Below are 9,563 nucleotides of genomic sequence, written 5' to 3'. Positions count from 1 at the left end.
GTTTTCATTAATGCCTTAAACTGGGAAGAAAGTGATTCCGGAAAATGTGCTTCAATTTAAAAATACTTTTGCTGTTAAAAATATATACACGCATTTATTGACTATCGCGGGTAGTGTCCTGCTCAGTTACGTCCTCCAAAGGCAACTATGAAAAGTCATCGGCTTCAATTAGCTGGGAAAGACGTCTTGAAACCTATTCCTTGGCAACAGAAGTAAATAATTATAAAATTTATAAAATTTTGGAAGCAAAGGATAGGTAAGCATCCTACAAAAATTTAAAGAAATTCAACAGCTTTAACGTGCCTTTAAAAAATTGTCACGTTAATCTTTTACCCAATCAATGATAAGAGTATTCATCTCAAAAGAAAGTCACTTAACATTGTCATGGCTGAGCTGTGAGTTCATCATTTGAAAATGCTACCCTTTATCTACTCGGTCCAAAGCCTAAACGATACGGTTTTTTGAAGCTTTGTTGATCTTTTCTTGAATAATTTGAAGAATAACGGAGGTAAATACTTACGAGGGATCAACAATGTCCGCGCTTCCAGATACGAATCCTAAATTATTATGATGTAGAGTGTCTGAACCAACCATAACATAGACGATAAAGCCGAATATCCATGGCTGCCCAATGGTTTTTAACAATGACCGACGCAATAGAGACGAAAAATAGGAGCAATATGCCAAAAGCCGTGATATCCTGAGTTTCCAGTATAAAGAAATTCCGCCTCATATAGAAAAATTTTATAAGAAATTTTTTAAAGTCCTGACCTGGAATATCGCTGTTGCCAGCAGAGACTACTCCTACCGATTAGCACCGATTTCAATTCACTACTTGTTGTTTCTTCGAACGGCGCTTCCATTTTTCTGACGATATGTTCATATGAGTTTTTTGCGGAGATGCTCAAAAGAGGTATTTTTTCAAGAGCGAACTCGAGAATTGCCTGAATTGTAGAAAACGCAGTAGCCGGCGATAGATAACGCTTTGAATAATCTGTTGATTCACGTTGCTGTGAAATAAATGCACTTTTGACGACAAAAAAAGGACTGATTTGATCTATAGTCCGAATATATTATAATTTTCCTTTACTAGTTTAAAGTATTGGGCATTGAAAGGGCACTTTAATATTTTCTCACCTGCTGACTTGTTGTCCTGGAACTGAACAGCGGACGGACTTTGGATTGTCGCGAATGGTTTTAATAGTTTGCTTGCAAACATTTTATTTTCAGCGGTTGAACGTAACATGAGTACTCTTCTGCATTTATTCACTTTCTCTCCTTCAAAAAATCCAAATGTTTCTTACAAAAGGAGTTTGTTGGGTAAAAGGACGTTGCATAGTCATTTCCAATAAATTGACGAGTGGATGAATTTGAAAATCGTTGACACGCATTAAACGCGATTATATTTATCAAAACCTAACTGTTCGGTGCGAATCGTACGAACTTTCATGTTTTTTGTTCTCAAGCAAAAAATCTTGACTCGTAGCAACCCAACGGTCAAATTAATAGACGAACATTGCGAGTTCGCCTTAGTCACAAAAATTAAAAATTTTAAAAAAATTTGTCGAATACCACACATGACTTTATCCACAAGTATACGAATTTAAAAATCTAATATAAATTGGAAACGTTTTTTTTTTAAATCAAAGGCCTATTTTTCCAAAGACTTCTTTGTGAAAGATGATTAAAAAATTCATCCAGATCGTTCAGATGTAATGGCTCCCATCTTTTCTGTTGAAGATATATTCCTTAGTATTTTGTCGTCTAAAAATTGACATCTTTTATCAGGCTGTGGCTCCTTTTATTTGAAAGGCGATATTAAAAATGGACTAAATAAAAAAAAGATGTAGTAAATTGTAGATGTAAATAATTTAGATGTAGTGTAGTAAAGATATTTTTTTGGAACATTTTGATTCTATACTTATTTACGCCATGAAGTAGCTAAACTTAGTATTGTTGCCATATAAAGTCTTTTCATGATAATTTTTATGTATCAAAAGCTCCAAAACATATGCCGCTATTGTCCAAATGGAGCAACGTAAATTTCTCAAGCGTCAAATCACTATGCTAGGCCGATCGTCGTCCTAAAGTATCGAGATTCAGATATCCTTTTCATTTGAACGCTTCTGCTGGGGTAACGGTTATAGGAAGAAGGGTTCAAAAAATTGTGCAATCAAGTGCAAATCTTCTACACTTCGTTAGCTTGTAAAAATACTATTTTTACTTGACTTTTATTGAATACGAACGACTACATATTTTCACACAAATAATTCGATCAAAATAAAGCATTACATGGGGTGTTATAAGTCCAATTTCAATAGATTATAAAGTCATCAAAATATCGCAAAAATATTATCTGGAAAAACATGCACATTCATTTAACGGACAGAAAGCCTTCCAATATTCCACAGGTACAACAAAGCATTCGTTCTGAACTATTTTCTGGAAAATAATTGCTCAGACATAATTTGATAGCACCTTAAAAATGGAACAAGTAAGAAAATTACGTTCGGCCGAGACCGAATCTTTTATACGCATCATCGTTATGCTAAAAAGACACAGACGGTAAAAGAAATAAATATAAGTAATAATTAAAGCGAAAGTTTTTGTCGGATAGACGCGTGGGTGATGTAGACGTGTCCTTGGAAAAATTTAGGTCACTTTCCTTAGATCACTTCCCAATTTGTAGGCAACATCTTCATTTTTGCGAATGGTAAAATGTTTACAACAAACAGTACACAGACGGACAGACACACAAACGGACATGTCTGGGTGCAATTGGTGAAATGAAATTGAAGTTGACCAAGAATATACACTTTATGGGGTTTTTGAAGCTTAATTCTGCACCTTATAAAAAAAAATAAAATAAATATTAAACATTGATACACTATGATACTGTATAAGCGTGGTCAATTTTATCTATTGCACAGCCGCTACACCATTGCCCATAGAATATATAATCAAATTTTGTATATTTATCGGCTATAATTTATGACGAATGAGCAAATACCCAACTATTTATTCCTTTTGGAGAACAGAGGTGTGCTTACTTTACGGTAGTACTGTAGGCGTGCTCTTCGCCCAATTTTTCCCACTTCGTTCGGTCGTTTTGCGGCCAGGAGAATCTTTACAATCGACATTATATAGACAGACAGACGAATATGCTTCACCTTTCGGTGATGTTTTTTTATTTTATTTTTTTATTTAATATCAAATATTGTTTTGCATGATTGGGGAGAAACTTAAGCAAGGTAAATTGTAGTTTTGCAAAAAATTAAGTAACCATTATTAATACACTGGCAAGTGCAACTAATTTTCCGCGTTACATTTGAAGATCTAAACAATTTTATTAGTCGCATTGGGCTAAGAAACTTCAATATCGAGTTTTGTGAAAAAAGCGTATCGTGTTGGCTGTAAATTGTTTCAACCCCTGTCTCTATTCGTTTCTTTTATATAAAATTTATGTAACATGCATACGGTTATTCCGATTGGCACAGCAGCGACACGGTCACTACATGTGAATTTTTTAGGGTACAACTTAAATTTTGCTTCACTTTCCCTATACATTGAAGATCGTATGTAATGGAGTAAGAATACATAATAGTTAAGTGAGCTTCTATTGAGCAGAAAGAACAAACAGCGCTTAAACACCCGTCTGGAGATCTTTCTGGAGTTTATTCGTAAATTTTACATACGGATTAGGATTAATAAAGCACGTGTACTCTTCAACGGCGACCATAAAACCGCATATTTACTTTCGCTTAAGAGATGTACAAAGGCATTTGCAACTGTACGCATATGTGCCTTTATGTAAATAGTCCTTTTTAGTGCAAATAAATCACTATGCGGTAATTTGCGGTATTGATTTGTTTTATCCTTTATTGTTTCCATTTACTTTTTTTTATTTTCTTTTTTTGCACTTTGATTATTTGTGCAATTATTAAATTTTTATTTGCCTTTTTTCATTATTTTGCGTTCATTTTCACATCTGCACAAAATAACCATTAATTAAATACGTGTCGTGAATTTTACATATTATACAATACATTATACAATATATATTGTCACTTTTTTTATTGATTCTCAAGAAAAAAAATCCTACTTAAGAAGTATTCTTTGTTAAAGGTTATTCAAGTTGTCTGATGATTTGTTCATTTAATGTTTATTGCATCCCGTTGTCTAGACCGCTGACGTTTATAAATTGATACTCGCCAAACAAAGTGTTTATCACCTCATTTTATTACGAAGAAAGGAGACTTAATTTGAGAAATGTTTAAAAGGCTGCAACTTGTTTGCATGTCCGTAAGCACATAATGTATAAATTTTTTTGGAGTATCAAACGGCATTTGCCATCAGACTCTTAAGACAATTGGCAGTTTTATGATTTCTTTAAAATACTTTACATTTTGTGAACCGCTCTGTTTAGACAAATCGGTTGTTGAGAACGTTCTTATATTAAATTGTATTTTTCAAGGATGGCCAAGACATTCAAGGCTGTCTCTTTCTCGTTTAAACAATGCGAGTGACAAAAAATCAGTTTGATTTGAACCAAGTCCGAAAACTCAAAGAATCGATCGTAAAACATATGCAATGAGAGACCTTGATGCTACATTTTTGGTGCATGTACTTGCTATAAATTGTTGCCAGTAAATAGCACAGAGTATTTGCACCTTGCCCCTACCGTAGCCCTGAAGCCACTAGCTTAGTCAGCTATCTTCGGAATACACTTGAAAAGAATAAAAGTAGGCACTATGTGGATGTTTCCTATATATATGCGCGATGCTTATTAGGAAGGATTAAAGATGGAAAGTTATGAGTATTGGCTTAATACGGCAAAGAAATAGAACAATTTCATTGTCGGTTTTCTTCATCTGTTATCTTTGTCGGTTTTCTTCATCTGTTACCTTTGGGGATAGCGAACAACCGAAACGACGTTGAAAAAATTCTCCAGGCTCATAAGGAAATGCAATGACGCACTTGTTTTAAATACGCTTAGAATACGCTCGACATCGCGGCATTACCAGGTTCGTTAAGCATCACGAGTAACGAGCTCGTGATCGCAGCACATGATATCAACTGCAAATAGCTCAAGACTGGGAAGACGTTTGAACAACATGATAGACTGGGCAGTTAATTTGAATTCTTGCAAATTAATGATAGCACGGAACGTTGCGATATGCATTCCACTCGATACAAGGTTTAAAAGAGAGGGGAAGACTTGATAAGCGTGTTTTTGGATTTAAAATCTTTTAGGGCAATAAAAAAATTTTGAACAAGTCGTATGTGTTCCAGATCATTTGAAGCCTTTCGGAGTAGCAAACACGTACATATCGTACACATATTCTATTTGAGCGCATCTACTCAGCTCACCTACTTAGCGCCATTCAGAATACCGGATATACGACGTGATAGGAATGTTGCTTAGTCTAAGTTCCCGCTCATGCGAAAAGTTATCGCAGTAGACAACTCAGGTAAAAGGTATTTTTTCTTGAATTTTTGGTTAGTACAAAAAAAAAAATCAAAGCTTTCACCTGTTGTGTACCTGATAAATGCCATCGTCCCATACTAACGTTTCATGTGATAGTAATTGGGTTAGCGTAGCCGTTCGAAATATATGTTATTAGTAACCTTGTAGTACATATGTGTATAAAATAATTTATTCGGTTATTTACAAAAAAAAAAAAAAAAAATTGCATATGTAAATAATGTTCTCAATTAACGGAAAAATGATTCTAAATGAAATTTATCGTTTTTTAAATTCATCATATAATTCAAAATTTTTACAACCATAGACCACCCATGTGCCAAATAAATATTTAAATATATTTGGTTTTCTTCCCTCACTCCAAAAGAGAATGACTACATTTGCTTTAACAATAATTATCATAAATAAAACTTAACATTAAAAATGTGACAGTTTTCTTCACAATGAGGGGAAAAAACAAGAAAATATAAAACGCATTAAAGTAATTAAAAAATTATATTGAAATACTTAAAACAATAAGCGTGGGGAAGTGGAAAGTAAACAAACATTGGCTTCATTTAAGAGCAGATCACATTTTCGAAACTTCAACACTTCAGTGATTATGAGCTGCCAATGCCTGAGAATAGTACAAAATATTTCGAAGAAAAAGCAGCATGTATTTTCGGTTTAGCTCTGAAATGTTTGTCTACAGTTAATGTAAAGCTAAGAAAACTCATTCCAATTTTGGCAAATAGGCTCCACGGGTAAATTACACCGTGGCAAATATCGTACCAGGTATCCGGCTAATTATAAGGGCAAGAGACAAAATTTTAACATTGAAACAGGGTGAACTATCGCGGATGTGTGTGGAAAAATATCGCGGAAGTAGAGAAAAAACACCTAATGAAAAAAGCTATATAACCCATTCCTAATGGCCGATCGTTTCGTATCTTATAACTATCCCAACGTGGCTAGTTGCCTTAAAATACATTTAACTTTGCAACGGATCCTCTATCATCCAACCCAACTAATGATTTTGTTACTATCTATGCCTGTAGATAGGCGGATTTTGTGAAGAAATCCAGAACTCTGATATTAAAATGGCAAAAATTGTTTATGATAAGCTGAAATACTCAGGACATGTTGCTTTTACGTTCACTAAGAAAGCAAGAGTTTTTTTCTTTTATTTGTGAAATCTCTAAAAGGATGTTATATAAAAGCATTAGACACAGTGGTGCAGTTGTAACACGCTGCCTCTTTGCATTTTAAGCTTCGCAAAATTTAAGGGCTTTGCTTACTGGAATCTATCTACAGGAAAAATATTAAAATAATCCTATTATTATGGCATGTATATTAAAGAAGACAACATAATTGAAGGAAGATTGACATTAAAGATGGACATTAAAGAGAGACAATGGAAGCCCCTTGATTTTTTTCTTAATCAGTGAGAAGATTTACTCTATCGTTTATATACTCTACGCCCTTTACGATTATTACACATACCTACACAAAACTCACGCGAATGCATGCAACATCCAAAATGACTTTGGGCTTATTATTATGAACGAGTTTTCATCAAGAAGCATCGAAAATTGCCCTTTTTACCATACAAAAAATCGGTTTACGTAAGAACAGTAATACGGCAATGGTTAGAAAAAATTGTCCTATCCGTTCGAAATTTTTCCCACCAATTTAGAAATACTATTACTAAGCGGTTTTTGTTGCAAAATGCTAAAAATTACAATAGTCTTGCCTATGACCACTAAGCAAAATAAGATGCCAAGAAGATTTCATTGGCGTTCCTTCATCAAAATATCGCAAAAAGTACAACTTGCAAGTTAAACACCACGTCAGGGAAACAGACGGACAGACAAGCTAAGATTCATTCAGAAAATGATTTTCAATCGATCGGTATAATAAATCGTTCAGGGCTTTACGTAAATCCGCGCAAACTGAATACATTCTGTACCAGAAGTAGTGTAGCGTACAAGAGAAGGTTTACACATCTAGTTTAGAAAGGAGGACAAACCGACCGACGAAACTTACGGGCTGGCCTTGTCCCCACGGCACATATATACCCTGCCTTGCCTATAGTCGCCATCGGCCCACAATTTTATATGGGAGACCACGAAGTCAAGTCCGGCTACCCCTTTAATCACTCCTCCTCTCAAAAAAAAAAATTAATTTAATACATTTTTTGTTTTTAAATTGCTGTTTGAATAAAAGCATTTCATTTTAATTCTTTTTTTACATAATTGTTACAATTGTTTTATATATTGGTATACAAAGTCTTTTCTCTTTTATTCGAAAGCAATTAGGGTTAAATGTGGCCACGCTAGCTATATGAATTTACAATTTGTTTCCTAAAATATCTTTGAAATTTTCTTATTAATTTTTAAATAAGATATTTACACGTCAAACCTTTTTAAGATGGAAGGCCTGCGTCATATTACCGAAATCTCGTACTCCTCAGTATTCAAAGCTGCATCCCATGAACTTCCCTTTTTTTAATGGAATGTTGATAAAGACGAAAAGAAGCAGACTTCCAAGGGATTTTAACTCGGTTTCAACTCTATTATCATTTATAACCGAGTATTTTCTTCTTTTTTTTTTTTGTTTCGCACAGTAGGTCAGACAATAGTTTGGAATAGTTAGTGTTTAGTGTCTTTCTTTAATACGTAAACTGTTTTAAAGATTTATTGTTATTTAAAAAAATCTAATGCGAACGCAGTGCTTATGTGTTTTTAGATAAAAATTTTATTACGCACCAAAGAGTTTTCATATACATATGCATATGATGTAACCAAAAGCGCGGCTGTGTTATTTAGGCATACAAACATGTGCATGCATCCAACGCTTACAGCATATGCAAGAGTAGGCTTTAGGCTTGTGCTAACTTATGCAAACAGATTGCTTCTTGCATCCTTACAAGTATTTTGATGTTTTCTTAGTCAAACGCTGGCAGAGATTTTTAAATTCCAATATTTTAATGTTTAACCTGTAAGCAAAGAGAAAGCTTCACTTTAGCGTTTTATTTCCTTTTTCAATAACAAGTTTTAACTGTAATCTTTTAGTACTTGACGTAAAGCATTTTTACAATTTTATTTTTATATTTTTCCACCCATATCACATTTTTAATCACAAAAGCATAGTCCCTTCAATTTAATGACATTTCATTCACATAAAAGGTCACCTCCCATTTCCTCGGCCACCAATTTTCTAATTGCTGTAAATACTTCGTAGTTAAGTACCGATTGGCTATACTTTATGAAAAGAAATTTCGTCGAAGAACGTTATTAAAGGGCGCTGCGGCCTACAATTTATGTGGTGCAAACTTGAATTTAAAAACAACAACAACAAAAATAGTGTATATACCAATTACTTAATGTGGATATGGGTAGTGTAATTCTTAGAGGTTTTTAATAGAGACGATTTTTATGTAACTCGCGGGTATTTGAATGAAAATTTGAGTTTCGGCCAAAAAAGGGAAATCTTTAAACTAATGTTTAAACTAAGCTCACAACAATTCCCATCGTGTCGCAGTAGAGAATGACATTTTCACTGCAGTGCCGAAATTTCGGATGACGCGTTCTACACATGTTTCTTCATTGCAACTATTTTGCTGTTGGTTTTTTTTGTTTTGCAAAATAGTAGAGAAAGCTAAAAGAAAATGTATAATTCCAATACCCGAATTATAATCACAAACGAAAACTTCATTCTTGTACAGAAACGCTAAACGGTTTTCAATCGTACGCGACTTCATTTCCGCTATTCAACTATTAACATATTTAACTTTAAATAGACATCCGTTATTGTATTAGAGGAGCGAGAAATTGCAGGAAAGACGCTTTTAAAGCGTTTGGGTAAAATCCGAGATTTCAAGAAAAAATTTTTTTTTGGGATAATGAATTTATTTCCACGTATTCTAGAAGGCGCAAAGCATACAGCGATGTGTTAGCAGTTACAGTGAGTGATTAGACTGCATATGACCACACTTCAGATTACGCAGTGCTTTTTCTAAATTAAGTTTTCAACCTTATTCTTACAACGATATAAGCAACTTTACAGCCTCCTTTCACCTGAAACGAAAGCCGCGTGT

Source organism: Glossina fuscipes, unplaced genomic scaffold (genome assembly GCF_014805625.2).
Source record: "Glossina fuscipes isolate IAEA_lab_2018 unplaced genomic scaffold, Yale_Gfus_2 121, whole genome shotgun sequence".
NCBI classification, from domain to species: Eukaryota; Metazoa; Arthropoda; class Insecta; order Diptera; family Glossinidae; genus Glossina; species Glossina fuscipes.
The sequence above is the reverse complement of the archived record's forward strand: the minus strand, read 5'-3'. Positions refer to the sequence as shown.